Source organism: Chinchilla lanigera, unplaced genomic scaffold, assembly GCF_000276665.1.
Source record: "Chinchilla lanigera isolate Chin_1 unplaced genomic scaffold, ChiLan1.0 scaffold00003, whole genome shotgun sequence".
In the NCBI taxonomy this organism is placed as follows: Eukaryota; Metazoa; Chordata; class Mammalia; order Rodentia; family Chinchillidae; genus Chinchilla; species Chinchilla lanigera.
In genome coordinates, this window is record NW_004955404.1 from 49,054,279 (window position 1) to 49,073,904 (window position 19,626).

Sequence of the window (19,626 nt, forward strand, 5' to 3'; positions counted from 1 at the left end):
TTTTTGGTTTTTCTCCGGTACCGGGAACCGAACTCACGACCTTGCGCTTGCCAGGCAGGCGCTTTGCCACTGAGCTAAATCCCCAGCCCCTGTCTTCTTCTGTTAACTGATGTGTAATTATTATGTCTTGTTTACATAACTGAAGAAAACTAAACGAACTTTAAAATGTAGAATATGGCATGTAAGTTTTAGATAAAATTTACTATAAGTAAAGTAATGATTCTAAGTAAAAAAGTGAAATACACTTAACCCTAAACTTAATGGGCCATCTGCCACAGCCATCAGATATCTTCGAAGAGTGTGTGGGACACTGGCAAAATGCAAGGATAATTAAACCGGCTATGGGCTTATAGCAAATCTCCATACTTCTCAAAAGTCCCAGAACCAGGACATTTATACAAAAATTCACCTTCAGCAACTTTTTCATACTCCTCATATTTTGTGTCAATATTTCTTTGTGGATTTATATTTAAGTATCAATTTTCATACCTTCATGAATTCATACTTTTATAGATCCTTCAAATATCAGCCTCTTAGCCAAGGGTATTTTTAGAAAGGTTTAAAATTAATTATTTAATTTTTAAATGGAAGTAACTTGAATAGAAACAAATGAAGGTACAGATCTTCTTAATCTTCTACTGCTTTATAACATATTGCCACACTCAGTGAATTAAAATATACAATTTTGTTTTGTTTTTTCAATCTCATAGTTCATGCAAACACAAATCTAGGCCAGTATGGCTGGGTCTTGTCGAAGTGTCTCCTGCTGTGCATTGTCTTGAAGCTACACTGTTGTAGAAGTTGTTTTCAAGCTTACTCCAAGCTTTCATTTATTGGTGCAATTTGTGTCCTTTCATCTATATTTCTAGAACATTGGTCTTTACTGCACCTGTGTCCTCCTCACAATTCTCTGCCACATGGAATTCTCTACCATAACTACTCATTTTTCAGCAACAAGTATGGTTTTCAGCCCCAGGTGGGTAAAGAGCCTTGTATATTGTACCAAATTCAGAAAAGTCATCACATTTGTCAAAAAGAAATTAGAAAACCACAGATTCCCTTTACACTCAAGGGGAGAGGACTACATAAAAACACAAATGCAAGGAAATAGAAATTATTAAATGTTCTACTGAGTTGGTTCTCTCTAATCACTTAAAGTCTTGCAGCAAGTTGAAAGAAACACTTGAAAGAAGGAACTTCCTTTTGCAAGCCACAGCATCATCTCCTCCAGCTTCAGGCTGATCTTTAGGATCGCTGCTGTTCTTGTCCTTAACCATTACAATGGATGAGGACCAAAATCCTCTCAGATGTAATGTAGAACTTAAAAATCAAGGACACAATCTCAAATGTATCTTAAACTGTCCTGAATTTTTTAACTCTAAAATAAAGTTTTGCAAACATTTTTCTTCCACATTAGAGAATGAGTTTGAGTAAAGTGTAAGAGGAAATTTAATAAGTGACTTAAATAAGGTTCAAGATGTGTTTCTTAATGTAATCCAATATTCCTTTTGTTGGGCACTGGAAATTACTATAATATACCCAAAAGAGTTTAGACTTTTGTCTCTACATTTTTCTCATATTGTCACGATATTGAAAATATGTGACTGGGGATATAGCTTAATGCCATAAGGGCCTGCCTGGCAAGCACAAGGTCTGGAGTTCAATTCCCGTACAAAAAAAAAAAAAAGAAGGTGAGTCATTGCAAGGCTTCAATTGGAAATTATCTGCCAATGTATCTGGCTGAATGACCTGTCACAAGTCTTTCAATTGTTTTGAACTTCATAGTCATGTCAATAAAATTGATAATATTGTAGTTTCCACTGCTACTTAAAGACCGAATATGTTCCACTATTGAAATGTTTATTTCTGTATTTTTCTCTTATGTGTATATTGTTTATTTGTATGTATATCCAAGAGCTTGAAAAACATTGGCAGCAAATTTCTTTCAGCTTCAATAGTCTTCCATATTTCTGTAAGAATTAAGATTGATACCCAAGAGTTTGACAGAGGTCTGCTGGAACTTTGACCACATGAAGTGCTCCAAGTACTCCAGGCATGTGCTTTCCCAGGACTGACAATGCCAAAATAGAGAAGCTTGCAGAAGTATAATTTATATTCTTTGTCATATTGTAAATGGAACTGACATGATCCAGAAACACTCATTAATGCATTTTCATGTTTCAAATTCTTCTCTTATCTGTGCAGAAAAATAATTGGGTAGTTACATTTTTTGAAGGATATCATTTCTAGTTGATGACATATTATGTCCAGCACTATGCAGAGGTATCGTGTTTTAGAACAGAAATTCTTTATTTTGTATTTATAATGCTCAAATTTGTTTAGTCTGTGTGGTTATTTTGAAAAACTGTTTTTCTATGTGAAGATATTTCATTACATGTATATTTTTAAATTCTATAAACCCCAAAACATGATTCAGACAACACCAATCTCAAAATCTTTAACTGATTTAATTTCCCTCCTACTTATGTTTTATATCCCAATATTCTTTTTTCTAAATTTTTCTAAAGTATTTGAAAGGGTTCTTGAAAACAAAATCTTAAGATATATTAGCTTTAAGTAATGAAAATTTTCTTTGAGTATGCTATGTCATCCCTATTAAATCCCCTAAAAACCATTTGCTGTTTTCTGTCAACTATGTTTTGCCTGAAAGGAAGAAAGTAATTACTATGAACAGGATTAGATTAGTTTGGGAAATATTTTCATGGCACCCCTGTAAGCATTTTATTCAACTTTGAAACTAAAGCTAAAATAAATTAGCTTTATTTCCCTTTCTGATTTTGCAGCTTTCTTACTCCCAGAGAGTTTTGACATACTGACTGTTGTTGCTTATGAGGTATTGGATTTCATTGGGAGCCAGATTATACCATTCTTTTTAACCATGTTACTTTTCATAGGTGATTTGCTCTACTGTAAAATCATTAAGGGTATTCATTAAACATGCCACTCTTTTGCAGGAGATCAATATTTCTAAAATAAAAGGCAGAGTTGTTTGCATTTAATTTTAGTCATGTTTTCTTTTAGGCTTTCTGCATTTTGTTTTTAATATGCTAGAGTAGCTCCTCATATAATGAGATGGCACAGTGTGTAATGAGCTACTGTTTATTGTTATTCCTAGCAATGGACCATACAAGGGCAAACCTTGTTAAATATAAGCACATACATGAGATACTCCTTTACCTGCAGTAAGGGTCTATTTAAGCAGAGGAAGGACAATATTTTACCTTCTTTTTAGTCCCCAGGCAGATTACCATGGTGCTAGGCTTTCTGTCTAAAGGCTTGGATCTGCTATGCCTAGTGATTCTTCCCCCTGAAGTTCACTGATATTTTCCAATCCTCACAACTTAAAAAGCACAATGCAAGAAGCATTCATTTGTTATTATGTTAAATCAGATTTTTTTTTTTTTTTAAAGAAGACTTAAGGCAGCTTAACCCAATCCACCATGAACTCAACTACACCATGCTAAAGCAGCCAGGTTTGTCAGCTTATGCTTAGTCAGCTAACCAGTTCTTTGCCTTTGCTTTACTTTTTCCAAGCATTAAAGTTTGTTTTTTATTGAGGCTCTCTAGAGTATGAACCCTCTTTCCTATAAAATATATTATACACTGTTTCAATTAAATAAACCTCAAACCTTTAAAAATACTCAACTCATTTTAAGTTATCTTAGCCATTGGCTATACACCAGTTCCTTAAGGTGAATGAGATACAATTTTAAGTAAATTAAAAACAGCATAGCAGAGGAGACAAAAACAGCTAAGGAGACACCTGTCAAAATTAATTTAGAAAATGCAACTGCAAAACATAATAATTTGAACATCTACTATTAGCATTTACAATTTTATGAAATGCAACTTTGTATTTTGGAGAGCTGAATACAAATAGCAAGAAATAAATTGAGAACTATTGTTTTTGAACTAATGAAAGAAACAAGGGAGTAAAAGGATTTTTCGTTCCAAAATATTTTCATATCATATAGACTTAGTAATTTTTCAATATACACTTTATTTGGTAAAAATATATTGCACTGATATCCCATTAGAGAACACCTAATCTGATTATTCAGCATAGGTATCAAATAATATTTAGCAAACTCTAATTCTATGTGTTTGTCCAATAGAAGCTTGTGATATTTTCTAAGATCCATTACAGATACACAACTTTATGAACATCAGAGTATTATTACTTGTAAGTATATACCAAAACAAAAATAACCAAGCTGGATTCTCAATCTGATGTCATCAGAGCTACTTTCTATAGTCAAGTGATTACATTGGTCAAAAATTACAATAGGGCCAGGGATTTGGCTTAGCAGCACAAGTGCCTGCCTGGCAAGTGCAAGGTCCTAAGTTTGATTCCCACTACCAAAGAAAAAATAATCACAATAAAACACCTTCAAATGCAAATAACTTCTCTGTAATTCAACCCTAAACAAACATACGCAAAAGATTTCACCTTTTATAACTTTTTCCTCTAAATATTCCAAATTAAGTCAGGTATACTTTTAAACTACTAACTTTCATCCTATATACTTTATTAACAAATCAATCAACATAAAACTTAGAATAGGGGCTGGGGATTTAGCTCAGCGGCAAAAGCGCCTGCCTGGCAAGTGCAAGGTCATGAGTTCGGTTCCCGGTACCAGAGAAAAAAAAAAAAAAAAAAAAAAAAAAAAAAAAAAAAAAGAAAAAGAAACTTAGAATATTTTTATACATGTTTATCAAAATTTCCCAGTAACTTTCCCCAGCACATTACTGGGAAAAAATGTCAGAAATATCACACAACATATATTCTTCAACTGATTACAATATACGTAGTGATAAAACATAAATAACCTCTAGGGTTAGTAGAATCTTCCACCTAATATGTGACAACCAGCATTGCTGATAAGCATCCTATAGGCAGTGACAAACGTGTAATCAAATGAGATCTGACAAACTACTTCACCAAATGACTTCATTAATACACACTTTAATTTCTTAAATATAGTATAAAAAGGGAACAGCATCACACTGCCAGAAATGGCAAATGAATAAAGAAATTTATTTTCTCATTAAAAATGTATTTTATAATATGAAATTAATTATCTATAGTTGGCTAATATATAGTATGAATTTTATCAATCCATTTAAAAATATTTATTTCACCTTTTGGCATATATTTGTGACTTTGTTCATAATGAAATAAAAGATATGTCATGATTTAATATTATCTTTATATCATTGTTACTATTGTTTTTCTCTAAGAACATGGACTTTAGGGGATAAAAAAGCAAACTAAATTAATTCAAAAGAAATTTGCAAAATGCGGTATATCAAGAAATTCCATAACTACATTATTGCATTTGTAATGTAGTGTCTGTACATTTCTTGAGAGGTAGAATTGGAGATTCAAAATGGTCAACAGTTCTGCTTTTGCCTGTTCTAATAGTAGTCCCTAAAAATCCATTCTTCTAAGAGAGTGAAATATAGCGCAACAATAGAGTTGCAAGCAAAACAGCATCTCCCAAATTACCTATTGTCATGTTTATTTTAATGCTTTATTGATATGGATTTGCTTCATAGTTATGACTTATTTTGGAACAGGTGGAAAAAAAATAACAAAGAAAACCCAACTTGATATCACCATAATCACGTAACTCAGACAAAATATATTTTATTCTTTGTCTTTTTGATACATATTTACACATGCAGAAAGAAATTTGAGATATTACTCTTTCTAATCTAGTAACTTCTAATTACAGAAACTATCTATAAACAAATTTTTATTGTTATTAATTTAGACAGTTCAGAAAATTATGAGGGAGATATGATCAATCCATTTCAATCAACTTTTCCCTCTAGAATAACAGTTAATAGTTTGCTGTATTAGCTTCCATTTTAATTTGTGTATACACAGAATATGTTAATACAAATTTAATTACATAAATGTATTTTTCATGGGTCTAGTTTTTTTATTCATTGCCAGAATAGCTTTTATTAATCTTTCTCACCCACAGACTAAATTGTATAAGGGCAAAATGAAGTTTCTTTTGCTATCTTATGTTCACATTGCCGAGCACCACTTGCTATTTAATAGGCAATCAACTATTATAAGTTTGTCTAAGCAAATAATTGAGTCATTGGATAAATATATATTACATATATTATAAAACATATTATGTATGTCTTAAAACTCTTTAAAAACTACATAAATGTCTACAAATTTTTGTAGCAATTGCAAAATTTTACATGAAATTAACCCAATAATTAATTAATTTGTAATTAGCTTTAGATAGATACTGATTGTGCTTCCTACACGTGCATATATATTAAAATTAGACAGGTACTGACAAATTACTTCACAAAATGACTTCATTAATATACACTTTAATTTCTTAAATATAGTATAAAAATATCCTTTTATGTTACCTTACCTAAAACATTTAATAGTATATATCTCTTAATAATACCCATCTCAAACTTCAAAAAATTATGCATGTGAAAGAATATTTTGTCTATTTTTTCTTCTTTTTTTAATTTTAAAAAATAAAAGAAGGAAAACATTAACAGACAGACATCCATTTACAAAATAGCAAGAGAACAAATCAAACAAAACAGAGTTACAGACAAAGTTGTAGGTAATCTACTTATTTCTACTGAGATAGTTTCTTTTTTCACATTTACTGGCCATCTGTATTCCTTCAATTTAAATTACCTGGTCTTAGCCTCAAGCATTTTCATATTGGACTGATTATCTTTTTCTCACTTGAATGGTAGCAGTTGCACTTTATCTGAATGACAATTGCTTTAAGTATTTTGAAAATGATTTTTTCAGTCATTAAATGTGCAAGTTTAAAAGTTTGGAAAAGAATGTGCAATTTTGTATGAGAAAGAGATGAGGAAATTTTGAAGAATTCTGTAAAGAAGAAAGAGAAAAGCTCGTATATATGACAAAAAAGAAAAGAATGAAAGCAGTATGTTACAGCTGAAATATAACCTGGAAGCACGAAGTAGTGCCATTCCCCAGAGGGGAATCAAGGGAGACCGTCATGAGAAAGAATACCAGATTAAGGATGTACCGGCTTGAACCTTAAAGGTCTGGGAGAAGCGCCTCAGGAAGAGAAATGTGTGACTGTATCCTTGAGGCCTCCCTGGAGGGCAGCTGCATCCTCAGATTCCTGACATTCCTGAATCTTATTCACTATTCAGACTGAATTATCAGACCTTCCTGTGACTTTTTGAAGACAAAATGTCTGTCTAATCAACATTCTATTTAAGCAACCAATCAGATTTCCTGAGTCATTCCATTATAAGGAGCACAATACTAATTTTGTCAGAAAGGCAAAAAAACATGGTCTGTCAGACCTACATTTACCCTTTAGAATATTTCTATTGATAAATTATCAATTTTAATTTCATGAGTTTTATTCTATTAAACAATGAGCATTTAATAAAAAAATATTACAAAGTAAAGTATTGAATTTTTAATATTAATTGAGTGTTTATATGAAAGCATCAAATATTATCAACATCCTTTTTCTGTCATAAAAGTCTAAAAAAGAACAACATAAATTTGTATATGAACTACAATGAAAATTCAAATAGCACTTTACAAAAAAATAATCTTCAATTATGACACCTAAAGCAGTCTGCACACATGACAACACATTCTATATGCATGTATTGCTTACATTAACAGCACAGGTATTTTAATTTCCTGCTCTTTTTGTAGGATATACTTGACCTTTCAGCATTGCTATTTCTTAGAAGATTTTTTATATTATAGAACGTGCAGTTAATAGAAACATAAAGTAATATATTAAATTTTTAATATGTATTGTGCATGTACAGTAGACACCAACATTTTCACATCAGCTGTGAACTTGCTTACAAAACCTAAAAGATAACATCAGAAATAAATTCCTATATGAACTACAATGAAAATACAAATAGAACAGTACAACAAAAAGAAGCTTTATTTCAACTGTCACAGCCAATGTTGTCTTCACACATGACAACTGCATGTTCCATGCACACATGTTGCTTACACTGGCAGCACACAAATATTACTTTGTCATATTTTTTCCTTTCTCCTGTGGAAGTATTGTCACATCCTTTTTCTTTCTATTTTGTCAGGAGCTTCCTACTGTGTTATACAACATTGCCACAGGAGGGAAATAAGATACAAATAAAATATCACATATATAATGAGTGCTTAGAATAGGAATCAACATTTTCATATTAGCTGTTTACCTGCTTACAAAATCTCAAAGATAACATCAGAAATAAAGACCTTGTGAACTACAACATAAACACAAATAAAAGTCCACCACAGAAATAAGTTTTTCTTCAACTGACATGCCCAAGGAGTCTTCACACATGACAATTACATGTACCCTACACAAGTATAACTTACATTGATAGTACATATTTTTTTCCTGTACTTTCTTGTAGGGCACAGTTGACATCTTTTTGGTTTTTGTGTTGTCATAGTAGGTCTTTAGGATACTGCATCTGCCTGCCCACCTAACAACTCACCAGTGTGTTCCACAATTTTTTTTGCATAATTCTCTGGGCAAAAACATTTTGTTTTTCCTTTGCTATAAATGAATTCTATGGTCTCCAGTCCAAATTCTCCAAGAAAATTTCCTCAAGATGTTTAGTACTTGTTACTGTCTTTGTAAACTGTCTTTGTAAACTATCAAACTACTTATGACATACATGTTTAGGATCAAGTAAAACAGTCATTGGCCAATGCGTTGTGCTTCAAGTGATATCATAGTTGATGTATAACTAATCAACAGCATCAAATCCACTTTTGGTTTTGTCATAGAAAATTTCCATCTCAGGCTTTCATTTTGCAGCAGATTCCCTCAATACTTTCCCATGATAGTGACATGCTGACATCAGCAGTAACAGTTTGTTTTTCTTTGCCATATACAAGGCTAATGTTATATCTTTCTGAAATCCAAAGATTATACTATATAGTTGTCTGTTTTGAAATTGCAACATCTCATTTGTAATTTTTCCATACAATTTTGTTTCTCCACACAATTCCTGCTTTGTTTCTCCATACAATTCCTGTGCTGGTCAATGTGCTCTGTTAGTAAAATTAAAATTAACTGGAAACTGGCAAACCAATTGTCAAATGTCACATTCTCTTAGTTTGGGAGATGACAGCGATAAGTCTGTTCATAACACCATTTGGTTTATTACTATATGAATAAGGACCTGATTGCTGAGTTCCAGAATGAATGTCTAAATTAGAAGCATAGGAAGCCTTTGCATCTACAAAAGCATACATTTTTATTCCATACTTTACCCCATTGCTTTTCCATAAGTCTTTTACATTCCTGCAATTACCATGAAAAATCCCTGTTAAGTACAGCAGACCTATGAATGCTTTCAGTTTAGCTAGTGAGGTATCATAATAAATATATGTTTTGAAAGTGCCTATTGGTGCACACAGATTGTGTTACTTGCGTTTCAGCCTTTCAGTATTTCACAGCATCTTGAAGCATTTCATCTGTTACAATTTTCAACACTGAATGGCAATGCTGGCATTCTGTCCAATATGTCTCACCCCAGCCAAGACTATATTTTTGGTCCTAGTTCTAACATTTTGTCCTTCCATTTGTTGCCATGGTTATTTTGCAATTTTTTGATTAATAAAATATATAGTCACAGCACTGATTTTTTCATCATCTCAATCAAGAAGTTTGATTCCCTGTGTTTGTATCAGATGATTCTTGCTCCATTTCACTGCAACAGGAACTTTGACTCACATGGCCAGTGTCAAAGTTATCATCATCATACACCCACACTACTGTTCTGTTGTGAGATATGTATTTTACCATAGAACATCATCTTTATCATTCACACACTAATATTCTCGTGATTTACTTTTGACCTCCTCTAAAACTTGCAAATCTAGCTTTCCATGTGGCATTGCACTGAATTGGGCTACTTCAATCAGAAAAATCAAAACAGAAAATTTGTAACAAATCCTGGAGTGCTGTGGATCTATTGGACCCTCCATTGGATTCTCAGGTAAATGTATGCAAAACCACTTAGAATGTAATGTGGCTAAAAAATCCACTTTGACTCTTTGTTCACGTACAAACTCCTTACCATTCATCATAACGTATGGATAAACACATAGATTGCTTCCTGTATTCCTCAGGAAAAGGTACTGAGACCCACAGCTGGCTACTATTATGGTAAAGTACAAAGTTACAGTAGAAAAATAAGAAATGGGTCTGCTGGAATCAGTGCTTTGCTACTTAATGATGCCTCATTGATTGGATCTTTAGTATTTCTCCTTCCCATTTAGCCTCTCTTCTTTTTAAAAATGTTTCAATACTGAGGTTAACAGATTTTAAACAGAAAGTTATACAGTAGAGGAAGTCCTTTCAAAATTATTTTCAGATGCATAGACATCCTACTTGCCTACCTACTCAGCATGCTTGTAACACTAATAACTCTTCATTGGTCTAGAAATTAATGTCAATACTGCCCAGATTTATCACTAGATTTACCATCATTGAGCTATTTATTTACTTATTTTTGTGTGTCTCTTTTGTACTAAACACATGTCAAATTTTCTAACCATTTTTAAGTAAATATTTTACTTTATAATTTATAAGAGGATTATTACATGCTGCTAAATGTCTTTTAAATTCTGTATATATCACTTTTATCTGAATAGAGTGTTCAATTTGGAATAGCCTATGTTCCCCTGTGTTTTCTGTATTCTGCTACTAAGAACATTCATTAGAATAAATTTTAGTAGTTGCAAAGACTAAAACAAATCAATACTTTATTAATCAAAGTCTTAGAAGAATAATTGAGAAATGTGGCTCCTGAAAAAGAAGTGGATATGTCTATAAAAGAAAATTCCTCATTGCCTTCCTTTTGTCGAGTTTCTTTAGGTGTGCCTTCGAAACCAATCACGCTCATCCTTTCCATGAGGTAACTCCTTCTTACTATTCACAACACTGATAGTATGGTTTTTAAATTATCTTTGCTACATTAGACTGCAAGAAAACAGAGATAATATCAGGTTTCCAAGGCTGTTTGTACATTGCACTGAAATATCTGCTTGGCACATGAACATTTGATGAGCTGAACTAAACACAACAGTGCCACCCTTCAGTATCTGGATTAATGTTCTCGACTAGTATTTCCAAGCCAAGAAGAAGTAATTATGTAAAATCAAGAGGTATCGATAGCGCACCTTACATATTATCAATATGTATATTTTACATGTGAACCTAACATGACAGTGCCTACTGGAAAGTCACTGAGGCTTCCTAAGTATTCACTAAATGATTTAAAAATTAAACCAGTTATGAAATACACACATACATACATTTGTACATGTACATACTGTTGGTCAATGAGAGAAAGAAGCAATCATGAGACATTTTGTCATACACTGAGGCCTTTCTGTCACATTAGTTATAACCTCATTCAAAATACTTAAACAAGTTTCTCTCACATGTAAAATAAAAATAATTATTTTGTTACTCAGTTGCTATTCACTTTTAATAAAATGATGTTTTGAAATTTCTTTTTAGTATTTAGTAGGAGTAGTCCATAATAAGCAGTAGGTACAGATTCTGAAGAATATGTCCATCTTACAAAATTCCACTCCTGGATTTATAAATTCAATATTTGTCCACTTTTGCAAAGAAAAAAGCAAGTTTGACATTTTCTAAAGAATATGTGACACCTAACAAATAATCCACACATATTTTATAAAATCATTATTTTTATTAAAACATTTAAAAAGTGTCAAGTGAAATCTTTTAGTGTTATTTTTATCTAATAAATCCATTTAAAGATTTCTCTTATTCAGTTCTCTATTTACATAAATTTAACAGAACTTAGTTTTCCTAGAAAAAGGCATGTTTCTAAAGTTTTTCTGATACCTATATTTCTGTTAACTTTTCTTTCATCAGTCATAATTTTTGAAGTCTTCTTATTGATTTCCTTACAACAGTTTGACTAATTGAAATATTAAATATCAACGTTGAAGGTGTTATGCACAGGTGGTATTTGACAATAAATTCATTGTTTCACATTTAAACCATTTATTGTTTCAATGTCATTTAAGAATATTTTAAGCAGAAAACCCAAATTACTGATATTTAGTACTAAACGGGACCCTTGAAAAATAAATAATGTGATTTGCTTTTGTTTATCACCAATCTTCTTGAGAACAGTATGTGTTCAATTTCTCCACTCCTCATCATTCACTAAAATTTCCAATAAGCCCCTTCCACGCTGTCACCTTGTCATTTGAGAGGACCAAAGCCTGTATATCAGGGCCAAAAGGATTTCATATCTTTCTATTTTATTTAGTGGTGTTTCAGAGATCTCACTGAAACTCCTTTTCATGTTCACCTTTGTGTTATTGCAGTATCTGATTTCCTTTCTAAATTTCCAACTGCTACTTATTTCTTCTTCCTTTGAAGTTTAAATTGTGTCAGCACAGCTTTAGTGTCTCCTTGTTAATGTCATCAGGAGAAAGGAGACTTTGTGCTACCTATTAAAACTGAGTTTGTTCTATTTCCTTATAGTCCCCATCCCTTATTTCACTTCTTAAATATATTTGCCAAGGTGTATACAATGATTTTTCTCTTCTCTAAACCAATATCCCTTCTAATCCATCCCTACTTTAAAATGCACCTCCATGGAAACTCTGAGACTGGCATCTCCAGGCTTCACATTTTTCCACATTTGTTCTCCACTGCAACCTTCAGCCTGCTGTGATTCTGAAACATGTCAGGTAATGACAGATATAGAGACCATGTGGGACTCAGAATTCAGTATGCATCTGGTGAATTTTGTCTTTTAACTTAGATTATTCCATCCACCAAATAGAGTAAGCCCATGTGAATACACCCAAACCGGTTTTCAGTACCAGACAAAAGCCACCTTTTCCTTGAAGCCTAGGTTCTTTCATGGTTCAGTTAGAGTATTTCCCAGCATTTATAAGGTGCTTGAAGAATATTGAAATAAAATATGGGAGACCCTTGTTCTTGCAGAACATGTGGTCTAGGTCTTACTCTCAAACCAATAATAAGAAATTCTCTTTCCTTTCTACTCTCAAACTGAATATAAAGATCCATTTGCAACATTTAGCCATTTTTGTATTATTTATACTGGTATGCACTGTTCATACTAGGCATTTACATGGCATTTGGTAGGTAAAGTGTCAAATTTTAGACAATATGTCAAATAGAAAACAAATTATTTAGCCTGTCTGATTATATAACTGTATAAATAAAATTCAGATACAAAAATATACATATATGGGCCTACTTAAGCATGATATTTTGATAGAAAGTGTGATAAAAAAAGATAGACTGCTGTTAGGAAAGGAACTACTTGTAGGTGGGGCTGGTGAAAGATGGAGGAAAGAGACCGATAGTGGCTCCTGCCAGCATGTTTCCAAAAGAAGAAGTTTTAAATTTGCAGTCATATTTGTCAAAGTCTAGCATTAGCTAAGAGTGTGGTCCCAATAGCCAAAAAGCTAGTCCCATTAAAGCACTAATAATATATTTAGCTTTCAAACACAAGCAGTCTTGGGAAAATGTGTCAGGAGCACGTTTTCAGGTACATTGATGATATTCAGTAGTGAATTTAAATTTGTAGAAAGGAGATTTTGAGACTCAAACCCAATATGAAGAATTAGCATACTAAGTATATGAACAAGGTAAGAATTCAGCCAATACTAATTAAGGAAAAACGCCACTTATCAAATTCTTCTTCAAGGGTATAGCTGTTTTCAGAACTATGGCTGGTGCAGGGACGGTGGGTGGGGTCCCAGATCTAATTCTACCAGGAATGATAGATGCTGAGTTTATGAAAACTGAAGTGTAGTGCCTTAAATCCACTTTGTCAAAAGCCAGGGTTTGTCGATCAATCAGAGGCTGTCAGTTGAGGTCAGATTTTTAAAGAAGACATAAAAAACTACACCCAGCTTACAAACAGTCACTAAGGAAAAGAGAGCTGAGAGTGACAGAATATAATCAATTGAGGCTTTCTAAAAGTACATTGGGTGAACATGGCAGCCTAAAGAATGAAGCTCCCTTACCCCAAAGAAGGGATCATCACGCAGCCACTACACTATGCAACCCATCACTATATTTGTGTAAAAGCCATACTCCCTGCAGCCTCCTTCCAGCCAAACGTAGCAGGTAAGAATTCAAAAGCAGAGCAGTTGCTGAGAATCACAGGAATTGCCTGGTGGCTGCCTTGGCTCAATGATTCTCTCTAGGCTGGACATTTCAGTGTGCTTCCCACTACATTGCTTATCTCTCTTCTTTGGTTAGGGTCTACCAGAATAGCATTGCAGTTTGATGATTCTCCCAGCCTTCCCACACCCTCCATCATTTCATCTCTCATATAAGTGATTTCTCTCATAGAATTCTCACATGATTAATTACATTTCCATATCTCTTTCTCATATTAAAACAAAGGTACTAGAATGATCTAAGAAACAGATATAAATAATATGGGGATTTGGCACCAGTTCATGTACGACAGCAGGCTAAGAAAACATCATCTACCTTACTAGACAGAGAAAAGACAGACCCTAGACAATTAATTAGTGCTGAGCTAGTTAATAAATTTTCTGGTATGGTAACATGGGAAACATCTTCATGGACAAGGATGTGGCAGATGTGATGAAAAGCTGATGAAAAATACTTATGATATCTACCAATAGAGCTGATTCCTGCTCAAATGCTTTGATGCCCATAGAAGAATAATAATTAACTAAACACTAATAGCAAGTAGTTAATGGTCAAGTGTAAAGACCAAAAAGACTAAGCTGCAGCTGATAAACAAGCCTGTATGCCACAGTAAAACAGGAGACACGGATGATTAGCAGGAAGTGAGGTTCTAATAATAGCATGTAGGAAATTCTAAATGCTCAGCCAAAGTAAGTCTGTTGTGTCTACAGGGAACACTTAAAATACAGAAAGCAGTGATGGGTTCTTTATCATGGCAATTAAAAAAGAAAGCACCAGTGCCTCCGGGCATGAGTCACCAATAGTATTCATTTATATTTTCAATCTTGCATCATTTGAAGCAACACACCCTTAAGATATGTGGATCAGCTAGACATGTATTCCATAGACTACTGAATCATACAATTAAAGAGTGATGTCGTGTGCCACTGGACATGAAAGCCGGAAGTGTTATTTTCTTTTCACTGAGACATGAGGGCAGATTTCCACAATACTAATGAGAAAAGGTTTATGTTGACTCATTGTTTGTAGAGGTTTCAGTCCACTGTCAGGTGACTCCAAGGCAGGACAGCATGGCAGAGGAGCGTGGCAGAGGACAAAGTGCTCAGTGTCATGGCAACAGGAAACAGAGAAAGGGACTGAGAGAAGAGAGACAGGATCAGCCCTTATAGGTCATGATCCCAGTGACCCATCCCTCCAGAAAGGCTTTGCTTCCCTTTTCACATTCAGCGATAAATGGCATCCACCACGATGCAGTCACCTCTCGTGAATCCCACCTACAAGTACACGAGGCTTCAGGGGGACATCTAGACATAAACACCTTATGACACCTAGAGAAACGAGTACATTGAAAAACTATTCTACGGAGAAGAGAGAAAACTACGGGCAAAGAAATACAGTATTTCTTTACAACTCTACAGAAGATCTCTTTGTTCTCTTTTTTTTTTTTTACTAAGAAAAAAGTTTCAAACTTCACAGAGCAAAAGAACAGCTTATTTTATAGACCGTCTTTGAAAATTATACTTGTCAGTGATGTGAGTGAAAAATTAGGACTCTTATGAAATTGTTTTGCAAGTCCTGCATGCTGGAAATGTCTCTTGGGAGCACATTGATAATATCAAACTGTACACTGAAGCTCTAGAAGAGTTCACAGTTTTGGGGTTGTTAATTGATAAATTTTTGCAAGATTTTCAGACTTCTACAACTATCCTAAAAGAAAATCTGTTTTTACTCGTAAGATTCTCAAGAATGAGTTTACTGTCCTTTCCACAGCATAAGTATATTCTTCTACTCCATAGTTACTAACTGGCCTTTATAGATTTGTCACTCAAAAACATTTTGCTAGCATGATTTCATTTATCATTTATTGTCTCTCTTATCTCTTTTACTACTGCCAGCGCACTCCCTGAACTGTGTACCTTTTCAAAGAAACACATGTTCCACAAGCTTCCCAGAGGCAGAGTGCCAAATATCACTCCCCAGGTTACCATCTCTTTCTCAAAATACTGATTTCTCTGTCTGAGTTTGATCCAGGTGTTCCATGATATTGATGGCAGCCTACTGATGTCCCCAGTGAGAGGAAAGTCCTTCAGGGCACCAGCCATGGCAAGCTGTCGTAGCATTAAAGTTGACAAAGGCTCTGTCAGGAAAGGGAGATTAAAGTGTAACCTCGATGCTTCATCCTTCATTGATAATACTACAATTATCTATTAAAAGCAAATTTTCTATGGAGGTGAATACTTCTATTTCTGCTATAACATCACCTATGTGCTCTTTGAAAATCTTGTAGTGTGGAAAACTGGATGCAAAATTATTGAATTTATAAGAAAATATGCCTGGAAAGATCCCAAGCAGCATTATAACTAAACATTAATAATGACTTTTAATGGTGTTAAAACAAACAGAAACTATACTATAGTTTGAAACATGTATTAAATTATTAAACACCTTCCTTTTAATATAACAATATTGCATTAACTACTTAATGATTGCTTGATGCAAAATATTAAAAATTGAGGTGATTTGTGCAGAAAGGAATAAAATGCAGATATAGTGGATAATTTCCAACAAACACTTTTGACACAGAATATGTAGCAAAGAAATACTGAGCGACAGAAAGATTGCCAAAGGAGTGCCAACTTATACAGCAGATATTCTTGCATTACTTCTGAAACTAACCAGTGAGTGGTGCCTTAGTATTAGTTTAGCTGCACTTTAGTTGGGGACAACATGACGGTGATAGAAAAAAATACAGAAGAATAGACTTCCATTACTGAGATATTGCAACTGAGTCTAGTTCCTTCCGCTGCACTCAAAAAAAGGTAACAGAACCCACATCTCTATCCATGAATCTTTATGAAATAGTTATATTTTAAGGAGATGCCATTATTGGAAATAATCAATCATTATTAGAAATATTTACCAATATTAATTTTTAAAAATAAACTGAAAAATAAAAAATTATAAAATGAAAATGCTCATTTCTCTCTTTATATTTTTATGTATTCTTCTATTTTATTTCCACTTCATATTAATTTGCATCTAGTTTATTAATAATTTGACTATGTTATATTTTCAGTGAAAGATGAGTGAATGAGATACTTATAAATTTTAGCAAAAGTGCAAATTGTCAGAATCATTAAAATAATTTTATGTTAGGATTAACAAATCTGAATTTTAGAATTATGGATGACTGTAGTGCTAATATTTTCTTTTTAAAATATTTTAAAAGTTATTTTACATGCTTAGATGGTCATATTTCAGTGCTCGGTAATCTTAATTGAAAGACATTTGTGAGCAGTGACAATGTAATGTGCTCATTTTATTTTATTTTAAAGGCTTCAACTCCCCTGCATAGTGCTATCTTGTAAATGGAAAAATTGAGTCTAAAAATGTTGTGTAATATTCTTATGTTAATCTAGCTAATGAAGTAAATCTGTGATTAGAATTTAAGCAGTGTTACTCATATATCATGCTTTCAGGCCCTGTAGCCCATGAAACATGAAAATAAATACTGATTCTTAGTGTAAACATGGTACAGAATCACAGGAATGAGGCAGTGGTCTGAAAGAGGTCCACAGGGAAAAGGTGACCACAGAATATAGAAAAGGAAGATGTTACAGTACCCTGGGGAAGGAATAAACCCAGGGCAGGAGAATAGCAGTACAGAGAGCAGAAGGGAGAGAAGATAGATACTCTTCTTTGTGGCACAGTCCGCAAGAAACATGACACTAGGTGAGGCTGAGATTCACAATTAGCTTGCTTCATTCAAACCCAGCAGGCCTGGAAAGTTTATCGTCTAGGATCCAAGAGGACAAAGGTATTTAACAATCACAACAACCACATCACAATATCCATGGGTCGCTATAAACTTCAAATTTCAAATTGGAAAAAGATCTCATTTTGGATTATTTGCAGTCTATAATCTGAGAAAGAATTCACATATGGAGAGCATGAAGCCTAGAAAACCTTGTGAAACACATATGGCAATTACTGATCTAATGCTTTTTTACATTATTAAGGATATTTTAGCAAAAAAAAAAAAAATCAAATAACTTTAAAAGTATAACAGTCAAAACTAATATAATTAGAAAAATGTATTGAAAGATGCCCTTGCTAAATATTATATTTAACTAAATAGTTAAAGATTATTTCTTCCTCAAATCAAATATTACCTTAATTTCACCGCAGTTCTTCATAAGACATTAAAATAAGCAGTAATGCATGTAATGTTATATTCACATTAATGACATAATTACTTGCAGTATACATACAATTTGTGAGAAGTTATGCCATTTGTATGATATTTCTCCCATAAAAATTAACTTAAGTACTTGAAATTACTGGTATTAAAATTTATCCTAATTTAAGAAATATTTAAAGTAATAAAAGAATTTTCCAAAATAGTATATATGTTAATTGTTAAACTACTATTACGGCAAGCAAGGATATTTCAGTAATCTTATTAAAAGGTATACTTACAAAATTCAATACATCATATTTTTCTAAATATATAAATTAAAACAAAAATATATGTGTATTTAAAATTTTTTTCTATAAATTTGTAAGTCTATAAATCATTAAGGGCATATAATTACCTATCAAATTATTTGTTCTGCTTATAAAATCAATACATATTGTATAAACTTTGGAAAGTAAAGAAAAACATGAAGACCAGAAAAAAGAAAATTAATCACCATCATGTCAATTAAAATAAGGTGATCTTCCAATCATTTCATTTTCTCATTTCAATAAGTATGTTTGCACATTATATATAATCATATTATATTGTGATTAATTTTATATGTCTAATTTTTCAAGCATCCTAATCCAATATTTTAACATAGAAACACAAGAAATTGGGTTGGAGATGTCAGAGATAGAGCATTTGTACAGCAGGCACAAGACTCTGGATTTGATTCCAAGCCCTGCAAAGAAACAAAATAAAATTAAAAAGCAAATTCAGGAAATTACATATAGTAACAAGTAATTATACATTAACATTAATCAGCTTCTGTATTTAAGTCACATTTAGTAGCATCTAAAGGAGCTATACATGTATATTTTTGAACAGTCTTCTAAATCTGTGTTGTGTGTATGTAGAGGATGACAGTATCAATAACACATAGTTAAATGAGGTACACACATACATGTGCTATCCGTCAGCCTCATAACCTTCCTTCTGTAGTGTCCTCAATACCATAAGAAACTTAAAACCTTGACATTGCATTTTTAGGACACCATGCCATCTGAGTTCATGTTAGTGTTGACCAATAAAAGACCCTGGTGATACACAAAAGGGAGAAGAGCAGCCACTCCATTTTTGGTGTTAGAAGTGATAGAAGCCACATAGAAAACAGTGAGTGAG